Raw genomic sequence first — 14,078 nt, forward strand, 5'->3', positions numbered from 1 at the left:
GATGGGGGGGGGGGGGGGGGGGGGGGGGGGGGGGGGGGAGAGAGAGAGAGAGAGAGGGAGAGCGCACCTGATCCAGTGAATGATGGTAAGGAACCGGATAGGGTGAGGAGGCTAATCAGAATGCTTTAGAGGAGAGGAGGTGGACAGCACACCCAGTACTGGCCCTGCTAACCTTCTGAGGCGGCTTTGGAACTCAGGTTTTAATGTGTTTTTTGGTTGGTGTAACAATCAGGAATGACACAAATAATGCGCTCTGGAAAAGGTTTCCATGAGGATGTTTGATGAAAAACACTTTTTTTTTTTTTCTTTGAGCGATGTTAGATTCATTTTTGTGATCTTTTAAAGCTACGTGATACAGCCAACAGCTACATTGTAGCTGCCTTATTATTTTATGGTTTCTTCCTGGTTGTTACACAAAACTAACCGACAAAGCAGAGACATAACGTAATCTCTGTAATGAATGTTTGCATATCACATGGGAAAAGGGTTGTGGGAGGGTATGTTAGAGCATAACGCAGGTAGGGGTTTGGGGTTGAGCTATAGGCAATGTAATGGCATCTGCTGAAATAGCAAGTGAACATCCACATTTCCTAAGGCCAAATGAATGTTGCACCAGAAGTTTACACTTTTGGTTGAAAAGTTAGAATTGTCGTTTAATCCGTTATTTCTCTTCGTTTCATACGTTTACCTTACAGCTGCATGTCTGGTCTGCTAGTTTATATTGATGACCTAACCACTGATTGTATACAAATCTCTACCATTTAGGTTTGAGATTGTGATGGGAACGCGGGTTGAATCAAATCATTCTTGCACTACAGTATTTAGGTAATGGTTGTTCTGGTTCCAACTCTCTTCCAAGAAAATTATGAACGCGTTTTTTTCTATCTCGCCTGAATCAATTTCCAATTGACTGTATGATACTGTTGGGTCTGCTGGGCAAAAGCAGCTATATTATAAGAACTTTGACTTGGATTTAATATAATTCCAAATGTGATACTATACTGAAAAGATTTGAAAAGAAAACCATCTCTCATAAGATACTTGACATGAACTGAGTTAGCGGTTTAGCTAGCTCTCCTCCTGATCGCCTACTTGAAGAAACTAAGGCAGAATTTAGAGTAGTGCTGCTAGTAGTTTGACGCTGGTGTTTTTATATCCTCCACTGTGCTCAATTAAGGAGTTGCAAACAATACAATTTAACTACTTAAGGGCAGCACCAAATGCCATCTCAGGCTAGTACCAAACCAGACCTTTGTTTGAGCAAATCACAAACGTCATTGGCAAAACCTTGTTTATAACCACAGATGGTGCTGTCCTGTCAGTTTGATTTTTAGCGTTTAGTTCCTCTTTAATAGGTTACTTTATAGAATCTCTTATAACCCACAGTTGGACGCTACATCTTGAACACCAGGCACACACAAAAAAAACATTTAGTGCTAACTAGCTTATCAGCATTTACTCCCATTTTACAGGAGAAGCTGACTTTACTTTTACAACCAATTAATATATATGTATTATTATTCTAAAGTCTTTTTAAAAAATCATACTTTGTATTTATTTTCATCCAAATACTCTCTTTAAGCTATCCTCTTATCAAGGAAATTTAAATAACATATCACCCAATTTCCAAAGGTGATGCAATATGTGTTAAACTTGACAACTTGCAAATGTGACAACATTTCACCACCTCTATGCTCATTATCATCTAAGAATTGGCTTTTGCTCACGTGTCATGGCAATTTCATGCATCTATGTTATTGTGTCTAGGTCAGAGGAGACTTCTAGATGCAAAAGAGCACACAATGGTAGACAATTAACCTATTTAATGTAAGCATACACTACATACACACACAGCTTTTAACAGTTTCACCTCCCTGCAATCCATTTGTCCTTACATCCTGTGAGGGAAATGTTTACATACAGTGTTTTTTTCTGGTATAGATGAAGGTAAAATAATAGATAAAAGAAGGTCCATGTGACTGGTTCACCCCAGGAAAAGGGTTAACAAAGGGGAAGATTACACTAGTTAACAGATGGGATGGTAAAGCTTCAAGTATTAAATCTAACCAACATAGGAATTTTTCCATTGCATCCGGTAACCATAAATGGGTCACCACTATCTTTCTTGTTGACAAAAGCCCCCATTGAATGCAGCTGCTAAAAACAATAAGAATACAATAATTCAAATGTTTTAACCGGGTAGATCAATGCATTTAGTGGGTGGATACAAAGCATTACAACGAAAAATGTAAACTGTGACTTTTTTTATTTGCCATTTTGATTATGCTGATGAGTTTTCTTTTTTTCTTCGTTTTGTTTTAATCACAATGCGTTTACCTGAAAGGGACACCTGTTGTCCCAACGATCTATGCCAAAACCGATGCAATGTTGCTCTGCACTGATCATGTGAAAGATGCATTTATTGTTTTTATGTTCTGTTGAATCATTTTCATTCATATTGTTTGTTTTTTCTTGAATGTGTTCTATATTTTTATGTATTAGAAGTTGAAAGAATAAAAAAACAGTGTAATAGCTGGTGATAAAGAAACATGGGAACTGCCATTCTCAGGCTCAGGAATAAGTGATCTGAAAACTCAGGGAATTCAGGTTATTGGATAAGCGGAGTGTTCTTGAAGGCTAACCAATGGGTTAGATGTTTTGTCCTATAGCAGGTAAAGCGTGAGGTGGAGGAGAGGGTAGCACACTGCTGTTTACCGGTTTACATTCTAAGACAAACCATGAAAATGGTGCCTTCCTTCAAATGTTCCAACCATTCTTCGCTCATGGCTTTTTCTCAATTGTTTACATACTTGATAGGAAATGAATATTCATATATTGCTTTTTCCTTCATGATTGTGACATTGAGATAAATTATATTAATACAAAGACAAGTCTAATTATCCCTGATCAATACTATCAGTTCACTCCGGTTATTTGAAACGGGTTTATTGATTATCTAGGCCAATGTAATGCTTTTTAATATGACTGATGGAACATTTGATTGATGTATTGATATTGTTTATGTGAGGTCAACAGTTTGTGACCCACAATTGATATCTGTCTTCTTAGGATCATCGATTGCTCCCTTTTCAGTCAAGAAGGAGACATTCTAATGGTTTTCCAGTGAGTCTTTCTATTTGAAAAATCAAGTTCCCAAAACACATTTTTTATGACGAAATTACAAAACCATGCTTTCAATTTGAGTTTGACAGAAGTGACGAAAAAGAATGTTTTAAAGTTCGCAATATTGTTCCATGGGTACAAGTTAGAATTTCGAAACTCTGACAAACGTTTCTAATGAGGGATGATCCTCTTTGACTCCCCGTGATGTGTTGTGATTTAAATGATGGATGTTGTTAAAAGGGTTGCAGCAGGACATGGTTTTGTTCTCAAACCAAACCATTTCCTGAGAACAGCGGACCCTGTCACACCCACATGGAGATTTGTGTGTACTTTGTATTAATTTTGTTTGACTCTCAGCTCTATCATTAGTGATATTTGGTGATTTTTTGAATGTAGGTAGGCTGAGCGGATTTCCGAAAAATGTGCATTTAATACTGAAGAATGTATCAATGTTTACTTACATAAAGCTATGTTTGACTTGAGCTCAGGTGTTTCAAGGGTTAACGGCATTAAGATTATTCTGTATGGTTATCCTTCATGATGTAAAGATCTCCATTTCATAATAAATATATAGACATTCTCTCAAGTCTCTTGGCGTCCTGTTTTTTGCAAGGTGTAAACCTATGTTTGTTCATCGTTCCCTGGAGATAAACTCTGCTTTGCACAATCGGTTCTGTCCAGGCTTTCAGCTCAAAGGCAATTAGTTTCAGATTTTATTATTTTCTGTGTTCATTGGTTAAAGATAAGGCAAAGTTCTGAAGATTGATTACACACGCTTGATTTATTTAATTTACGTGAGGTTTATTATACATTGCCTTTGTTCTTAATTGGCCTACATTCAGGTGGTTATCATGATGAGAAATGGGGATATTGGTTGTGCAACATGGATGAAGCAGGATAAAGGATGTGTTCATACCTGTATGATCTCATGATGTTGTACTGTAGGTTGTGTAGTATTTGATTGGTATTTGTTTTTTACCATGGTTTACCCAGTGAAATATCGACAATAGTTTGGAAACAGAAATGTTTCATTATTTGATGACAATAAATGCACATTTGATCACTTGGCTATATCTAAGTACAACCATTTTCTGAATCAAAAATTCCTGGAACTGAATTGTTGTGTGGCCTCATAATGGGCTAGAGGGGTGCATAAATCCCAAACAGGATAGATTGTCACATAAAATGTCCGGTCTTAACACAGAGAGTTGATTGGGTGAAGCAACCTAATTGAAGCAGAGCTCGAAAAGAGGCAGAGAGCTTGCAGAGGGAAGGAGTTGAGGTTTAAGTGTGGATCATTGTGTGTATGAATTTACTCTACTTTTTGACACAAACGACCACCAAATCCCAATGAAGCCACTGGTTCAGGTGCTGTTAGGGACCCAGAAGGTGTAAGCAAGAAACAAATGCAAGGCAACAAGGCAGCTTACTCTATCCCTAAACTGGGCATGACTGATACTGTAAGACTGGTACTGAAAGCATTTCAAGATTTATAGGTCAGTATTGCTCAAGACTATGACAGCTAAAGGAAGTGATTCTGAGCCGCAATTTTACCATGGCGCAATGTTTTAATTATTGGGACTTTCCAAAGCGTGCTAACTTCCCGTTCCCAAAGACACACATTTATTTGAGGGACTAAGAACCACACAAAATAAGCCCCACAGCCATTATAGAGACCCTGGTCCAACAAAGAGTTTTTAGTCAACCTGAGCAACAACATGGCTTCTGAACCCATAGTCTCCCCAGTACTTTTGTTGTGGCGAGTGGGTCCATATCTCAGAGCAGGGTAAAAAGTCTGATCAGCCAATACCAAGAGCCGAGCCCGCGGAGGGTCAAGTGGAGACTGCAGACCGACCTGCTAGGTTACTGTGAATCAGCTTTCATGTAGAAGCTTTGGTAGAACCAGGACCCTGGTCACATGAGTAAACTGAGTCTGTGTCAGAGGCATCTACCCCTAAAGCCCCAACAATTCTAAAACTAATTAATTAGGGAAGTGTAAGCTGGCCATCAGTGAGACAAACTCCTTAGGGGACTCCATTGGGCAGGGCCTCATCAAACCCCAGGAGGCAAAACTCTGTGCCCCTCAGAACCGTTGACAAAGAAGCAGGGGATATCCACTTTGAGCCTTGCAAATTATTAAAGAGGATTCAACCCTGACTTTGCCATGGTAGTGGCCCCTTATAAAAATGTCTACCTTTTCTATGAGACCTCTGAAGTGGGTCTTGGCACTGTGCTAGCCCATATCAAGGAAGTTGCTACCAAGAGAAAATAGCTATGCTACAATAGGGAAGAGTGCCTAGCCATAAAATGGGCCCATGAAAACTCGGTTTCACTCTAGTGACTGATGGATGAAAAAAATAAATAGAGAGACAAACAGCTGTATAGTTCTTAAAAGTCCAGCCCTTTAAATTCTGTTGTCAAAGGCCTGGAAACGTGACACACAATATCTTAGGAAAATTAGGAAAGCAAGAACAAGGGACAAAGCATGCAGCTGGAATGAGCTGCTTAGCCTTTTGAGGATAAAATCCCCTCTTCAACGCCAGTGATATTGTACTTCCCCGTACTAGCCTGGGTGACTTCATATCATTACAGTTTAGAGGAATTCACACCCACAGGGAATGGGAAGTGAAACTTACTAGGCATATTTTGTTTGGAGAGAGTTCCTCCTTCTATGTTATACTTCAAACCAATTAAGAGATGAAAATTAAGACATTTTATTTTGTATTGCTTTTGCATCTGCAAGCAACATTTAATTGACATTTATTTTTGAATGTCCTGGAATATTGTTATTATTTTCAAGTGCTGTGTTGTTTTCAAGTGCTGTGTTGCTTTTTATCATCCACGTATACCATCCCTCTGCATTGCATCCCACTGCATGCTTATTAAAATGTTTTACCCTTCTTCTAACCTTTGTGTCGTGTTTGTTTCTCTCCCCTTACTTTGGTGCTCCTGGTCAAATTTGACCGGCCTGTTTTAACTGCCCTTACATCAACACAAAAACCATTGATCATCACCAAATTTTCCTCCCTTTTAACCTGTAAACAATGTCTCAGACTACTGGTTTACATTAATAACTGCAGTGAATAGATACAGAACACATGTGTGTTCACACACAGGAGTGGCATTTTGCAAGCAGGTCGCAGTGTGCCTTGCAAACGTAGGCATCACATTTGAAACATGTAAGACTTGTCTTATTGTCTCTAGGGGCACAGAGCTCGCATCTCTTCCGTTTCTCCCCCTGTTTTGGGGGGAGAGCAGCCAGGGCAGTGGCTGGGGCTTGCAGACTCCTCACCAGACTGCCAGAGCCTGGTGTGCGGGGAAGGTGCTGGCGCCGTTGAATTAGAGGAGTCACTAAAGCTTTCCCAAGCTCTGCCAGGAAGAGTCCCCTCTCGAAACATTTCCCCTGATTTCAGGCTGGGTCGATCGCTGTCCACACCACATAGGCATTACATGCAGACACATCGAGGATGTTGTGGAAGGCCAACAAGCTGTCATTCGCTAGCAGGTGTATGTACCAGTAAGCTGCAATGAAAGAAACAATAATGAATAGATTGGAAATAATATTGAACCAGTCTTACACAAAATGCAATGTTTTACATGAATACAAGTAAATCAAATGCATGACAGATGAAAATATACATTGCCTTATCAAGGCAGTCAACGCCTCCTTTGTTTCTGTTGTAGTCCAGGATGATCTGGGGCTTCCTGTGCTCTGCTTCGCTGACAGCGTCGTCTTTGTGTAGAGTGCTCATCAGGATGACATTCTTATTTTTCTTGGGCAAATATGACACAAGACTGTGTGTGTCAGTGAAAGCAAATTTGGATGAGAGTGCCTCTCTCCCTCTGGTCGACACCAGTGCAGGGGGAAGTTGAGGCTTGTTCTTCCTCACTGTCCCAACGATGGTGAGCTTTCTTTTCAGCAGCTCCTGACTAAGCCCATGTGATGTGAAAAAGTTATCACATGTGATGTTATGCCCCTTGAGACCTGCTGTCATGCCCAACACAACATACTCAACATAAAACATACTCCAGTAACAGGTTTCTACTGTGTAAACCTGCATATTCCAGGCATAGCTGCTCCTGGCATCACATGCTGCCCAGATCTTGATCCCATACTTGCCTGGTTTGCTTGGGATGTACTTTTTGAATGGACAGCGCCCTCTGAAAGGGACCAGGCGCTCGTCCATTGTCACCTCAGCGCCTGGATTGTACATCAGCGGTAGGCGCTCCACCCACCTGTCCCAAATGTTCCTGATGGCAGCCAGTTTTTCGTCTCGCCAGCGGAAAGGTTGTGTAGCTCTGTCATCAAATCTGATAACTCTTGAGAGGACATGAAACTGCTGCAGGGACATAGTTGACCGGAATATAGGCCTCCCTGACTCTGCATCCCACAGACTTTTTGTAGCCTCATTGTTGGACCGTACTCCTGCTAGAATCAACAGACCCATGTAGGTTTGGAGGTCTACCTGGTCCAATGCCTTCCATGTGTCCACAAACACACGCCCCCCTTCCAGGTTTGTCATCGCCAGTATAATTTCCACAATGGACTCTGGTAAAAAGAGTTGGAAGCTGGACTTGATGTCATCCACACGAGATGTTGCATACCGTGTTGGCCCTGGCGTCAGCCTAATGATATCTTCCCCTCTTGCCCTGCCTCCTCTGTCCTGGGGGGATGAATACCAGAGCAAGTTGCCATCCTTGGACTGGAATGTCACCTCCGGTGTGTCTTCCCCAGGGGGCTCTTCCCCAGGTGCCTCTTCCCAGATGCCCCCTCCCCAGGTGCCTCTTCCCCAGGTGCCTCTTCCTCAGGTGCCTCTTCGTCAGGGGCCTCTTCCTCGCCATCTGTTGACTGTTGGGTCTCATGATGGTCTGGATCAAAATCAGGATTGATGTCTTATATTTCTGAGACATCCTCCTCTATTTCTGGTTCAACTTCAATCCCCTCTTCATCAGTTTGAAAAAAAAAAAGGTCAAGAGCCTCTCTGACAGAAAAACCAGTCCCTCCAGAAAAACGCGATTATGCGATCGCATAATTCAACGCATAATCAGCCAAAGTCCGCATATTCATGCGGGGGTCGCATTTTTTCAAATATGCCGCACTAAATTGCCGATTTCCGCGCAAAATATGCGGGGCTTGCTTGATTTCATAATCCCCGCATTTTCGTTGCAAAAATGTCACATTTATCTTAGCAGAAAGTTGAAAAACGTTGCGTTTACTTCACACAAGAGCTGCCATTTCCCCCTGTTGCCATGGGAACGTTATGAAGTGACGTAATTACGCGATGTGAACGTCATCGAAAAGCTGCATTTTCCGCAAGTTCCCGCATTTTTTCGCAAGTTCCCGCAATTTTTGCAAGTTCCCGCAATATCATCGCATTAAATTGCATAAATATGCCGCATATTTCATCGCATTTTTTAAGAAAACATGCCACATAATCAAGGATTTTTGGCCGCAACAATCACAAAAAAACGCCGCGTTTTTCTGGAGGGACTGAAAAACGTCTGATCGGGCGCCGACTCATTTAGGCTAGTGACAATGCCCCCCAAATTCTGAGATACCCCTACCGGAGGTAGAACTAAACCCAACAATGATTTCCTCATCTCTAAGGTCTCCCATACATGAAAGTGATTCTTGGCTAAAATATTTTTACTGCTAAGATTGTGAAATTGACAGATATTGTTATATACCTCCAAACAAAAAAAGGCCTAAAATATAGCCTGTCCGTATGGGAGTTAAGACATATAAACTAATGCAGAATGATAACACAAGCTCTGAGAGCTTTGAGACTTGGCAAGTTTGTAGCCAGGGAGTCAATGCACCTACTGGAAAAAGCTGGATGTGAATATCTTGATGTATGAAGTAGATGGAGACCTATAAACACATACGTAAAATAAGCGGACAGTGAAAAAAATTATTTCTATGCAGAATGTTATCATTTACTTTGTAGTTGCTTTGCCAGGCATTATCATAGGAGCACATAAGATGGCTTGTTGGAAAGGTGGGATTGTGCTGAATCCAGCAATACCAAATATGTATATATGGTATGAACAATAAAGATGGTACGTCACTCAATGTATGAGGTGTCCAAAATGAAAGAAAATGAAACTCTGATATAAAAGTCCAAAGCTGCAAATTGCAAATTAAGTAAGAGGTTAGTGCTGCTCTATACTACACATTTAATAATGACACAAATAATATAGCACATTGTATATATACTGTATATATCTATACAGTTCATATGGAAACAAAGACTGAAATTGAAAGATGACACGTTTACAGTGACTACTTGTACTGTCCTCAAAACTCATAAAATGGCTTGTTGGAAGGATGTCATTGCGCTAAATCCAGCCAACCAAATATAAAAATATAATATAAATATATTATATATATAATATAAAATAAACCATGCAACCATTCATAATTAGATGTTTTAGCTGTCCCAAATGAAAGAACTCATTGCATTGCAATGTGCTGTAGTGTCCTATCTGAGGCGAGTCTAGTTATGGCTTAGGGCCTGGCAATAGCACACACAGGAGACCAGGAGTCAGGATTGCAGTTTGGCATTGATGAGCCTTTTAATAAAACTATTACTTAAACTATAACATTTCATTGTCACTCATCCACATCATCATCAGTGACAAAATGAGTCACATTTGGACAGTCTGGAAAAGAGCAAGAGCAAAACTCAGTGCAAGTCAATCCCACTGCAAGACACTGGCATTTGGTGGTATCATTGCATTTTCCATCTTTACAGTACATATGGGTGATGTCTCTGACTTCTTTAGGTGCTGGTTCCTTCTGGAACATCACAGGTTCAATGGACCCATCTTCTCTGAGCTTCCATCCTCTACCAACTGGGTTCCAGAGATGAGGCCTGGCCAGGTGGCTGTGACGCCACACTGCTGTTTGATACAAGGCTCTCAACACATGTTGCTGGAAGGCATCTTCTGTTGGAGGTAGATTTGCTGCAGATGCATCTGTGGTAGATGCAAGTGTGTACCTCAGCTCATCCAGATTGGTGCAAAGATGTCCATCCACCCTTTTCTTTTGGCCATACAGGAGCAGGGCATATTTTCTTGCCACAGGCAAAGCTTCTTGCAGGCTTCCAGAAAGTCCAAACTTAGTCATTTCCTTCAGCTCACTCAGATGGGACTTCAGTCTTGTGAAGGCAGTGGTCTTCCCAATTCTGTATAAGCTGCTTGTTGTATCGCAACCTGTGAGGGCATGGCATGCAGGCAAACAATCACAAAGAACCGGTCCAAGCTTCTGAGTGATTGAACAGACTGGGATGAATCTTTCCTTCAGGCCATGTCCAGAGTGCATGAAAACTGCAGAGGATCCAAACATTCCTTTGCTTGTATAGTAGATCAGCAAAACAAGCACATCTGTGTCATCACATTTGACTATTAGACGAGAATGTGACCTTGCAAGGTGTATTGCATGTAACACCAGTCTCGTATCTGCCTCCTCCTGGTCACTGTAAAGCTCTGTCAAATTGTCGATGCCTGACTTCCTAACCCTCTTTACTTCCTCACCATTATCAAATCCACCAGCCAAGATAACTGTGTTCTCTGAAGAGAGTCTCATCGGCCCAGTACTTGTGATGTAGTTACTCACAAAGCTACATAGAGCAGCCTTGTTTCCACTTATCTTAAGGTATTTCCTATAGTTTGGAACACTTGCTTGTCCTGTGATGATATGTGTTCGTGTGGTTTGAATGGTGCCTCTTCTTTGCCTCTCTAGATCTTTGACTGAGTGTTGATGGTCATATCTGTCAAACACTACAACAACACAGCTGATGCCTTCCTTTCCCATTAACATTGTGATCTTTTTCCAGACACACTCAGGTCGTTGAATGTTTGAAAGGCTGAATCATGGAGAGTCTGTATAAGAGCCATGCCATCGATGATGTATGCTGATGGTACGTCAACATTTGGCAGCTGCTGTGACTCTTCAACAACAGCCTCCAGTTTCTTGGCAAGGTCAGCTTTAGTTGTCTTCCTCATGCTTCCATCATCATAAAACAAAGAGGGCGGGACAGCTGCGAGTTCATGAGACATCACAGTTTCCATGGACACCTCTCGCTGCTTGGAAACAGCCAGTAACCTTCGAAAGAGCACATCTGAGTCCATGTGAACCTGTCTAGACTGGACTCCAACTGATGTTTTCATATCCTTGAAGGTTGCACACTGGTTTCTTTTCTCAGGCTCCCAGAAGCTCTTTGTTCTTTTTGATTTTGCCAGACGTTCTTCAATAAAGACGGCATTCTGCTTTGCACCATCTTGGAGGAAGGTTGAGAGCTCTTTTGCAACCTTCTCAGATGCAACCTGACCACTTGCAATATTGATAAATTCCTCAGGAATGCTTTCAAGATCAAAAGGATTCTGCTCCACAGCTTCCATTATCTTCTGTATGTCTCTCTCGTCTCTTTCCGTTCTGGATGCTCCATGCTCCTGGTGTACTTTTTGGCCCTTTGCATCAGTGTCACAAAGCTCTTTCATGGCATCCACATATGCTGTGGTCACATGTCTTGTCATCAGCCATCTTGTGAGAGCTCCCTTTCGCAATGTAAAACCAACAACTCCACCCTGACTCTTGCCTTCACGATTAATGGTTTGCTCCAGTGCCTGATCAGATGCCACACAGTTGAAGCTTCGATGCTCAGACCGGCGAACAACAAACCCACCTTGCTGCATGAATGTGTATGCTTCTGGTTGTTCATGTTCAAGAGCTTTCATTTCTGCAACATAGACAGGCATGTACTTGGAATAATTGGTCCTTCCAGCAGCTCTGAACCAAGGCATAACTTCACACATGCAATTCAGGTGAAGTTGAAAGTCAGCTTCGCGTTCTGAGCGAAGGATCCGTAGCAACAGATCAGCACCATTTAGGAACATTATCCAGTATCCAAATGTTGCTGATTGCTTAACTCCCTCATTTGTGAACTTCTGGATTTTCTTCTGAATCTCATGGAGTTCAGTCTCCACCTCACCGATGAACTGTTGAGCAGTGGCCTTGTCATTACCATGAAATGCATGCTGTACATCTCGCAGGAGTTGCTCTTGTTCTTCAGTCATTGCACATTGGCCTTGTTTTTCAAGCCATGATTGCATAGCTTTCCAGAAGAGCCTGAACAGAGCCTCAGAGGCTAGCTTTATGCTCCTTACTCCTCTTGCCAGCTGTTTCCCTTGAAGCATCTGTCGAGCTGTTCCCTCTGCATACACATCTGACTCAGTAAGTATGTCAAAGAGTCCACCATCGCCATACAGCTTTCCGATGCTTGCCAGGTAAGCCATCGTGATATGCATATCTCCCAGTCTCATTGTGATCTTTCCTTGTAAAGGAAGTGGTTTGCTCCACATTATCTGTTGTGCTTTACTATAAATAGCAAGGTCTGCAGTCACAAGAATATGGTCCTGTCCCAGGTCTGCAGCAAGCTGTACAAGTCTTCAAAGATGTATAGATGGTGGACAATTCTGAGGGTGATTCTCTTATGAAGGGCATGTAGAGTACACTGGCTACTGAACAAGCAGTGTCTGACGTGAAGGCATTGAATGCAGACCATGAAGGGACATGCTGCTGATTCTCAATTACATTTCGGGACAGCTTCCATACCAGATCTCTGTCTTCAGCTGCTTTAGAGACTGTTGTGTTTGTGTTTAGTAACTCAGGAAGTTCAGGTGGTTCTGGTCGCTTTGTTGATTTGATGTATCTGTCAATTGAAATGAGAGGATAATCTTGTGATCATATGCATTGAATATTATATCACTTTAAAACTTCACAGCATACATTCACTTCACTATAAAACATTTCATCCACCCATTATATTTTTAGCAGTGCATGTGAATAAGTGGATACCATAACATTAAAACATAAAAATAGATTTAAAAAAAATGTCAATGTCAAAAATAAGTACCTGTGAAGTGTATCTCCATTCAGGTCGAATGTGTTTAAGGTGGTGAGGGACCTCTCTGGAACCCGTGCTAGGCATGTATCTGCTGTGGAGACTTGGCCTCTTCGGAACACAACAGAAGCCATAGCATGAGCTGTATGCTTCCCATCCAGGGTATCTTCATTTTGGTCAAAGTTGTTGATGGCTGCATCAACAATTCCATGTTCAGCGACTCCAGTGAGGCCTGTTGGGATGTAGACACCTCTTTCTGTCCTTGATATCTGGTCTGCTGCCACAGATGTGAGGAAATGCCTAACCTCTGTATAGGAAACACAGTGCCCCATTGCACTGAGCTCATCGATGAGTGTCTTACTACCAAACTCATGATGAATCAAAATGGCGAGTCCCAGTGTGATTGGCGTATGGATGTGACGGCTCTGCCCAATGAGATCATGACAGATTGCTATCACACACAGATTGTCCTTCGAAGCTGGGTCATCATCACATGTTTGGTAACCTCTGTGGGCACGTGAATCAACACACCAGTTCACAAAATCATACAGGGTGTTAGGTACATACTTGCTGCATTGACAACGTGATAGACGATCACTGCTGACATATGATTTACTGTCATGCTCTACCTGCTCCATGCTTTTCCTCAATATGTCTGCAGCCCTGTGTAATAATTGAGTTTCAGAAAGACTCTGACTTGTCTCTGGAAGTGTTATCTCATAGTCTTCTGTATGTTCTTCAGTCTTTTCTCTGAGTTGAGCAGCTTCCCTCAGTGCACAACCTACAGTCATAGTCTCCGAACACACCAGATCTGACTTTCCTGGACGTGGAACAAATACTAGCCTGTCTTTGTAATGCTGCATCAACTTTCCCTTTAGTTTCCAGGATCTGTATTTCTTGTGTTGGACCGTGGACACATCTTCCTCAGAAATGCTCATTAGTATGTCATCGTAGCTATCAGTCAAATAGTTGAGAGTTCGAACTTTCATATCCTTGGACAACACTGTTTTATCAATTTCTTCAGTTAGCTTGATAAAGGCTTTGTCATAG

This window comes from Pollachius pollachius (genome assembly GCF_949987615.1).
Source record: "Pollachius pollachius genome assembly, chromosome: 1".
NCBI lineage: Eukaryota > Metazoa > Chordata > Actinopteri > Gadiformes > Gadidae > Pollachius > Pollachius pollachius.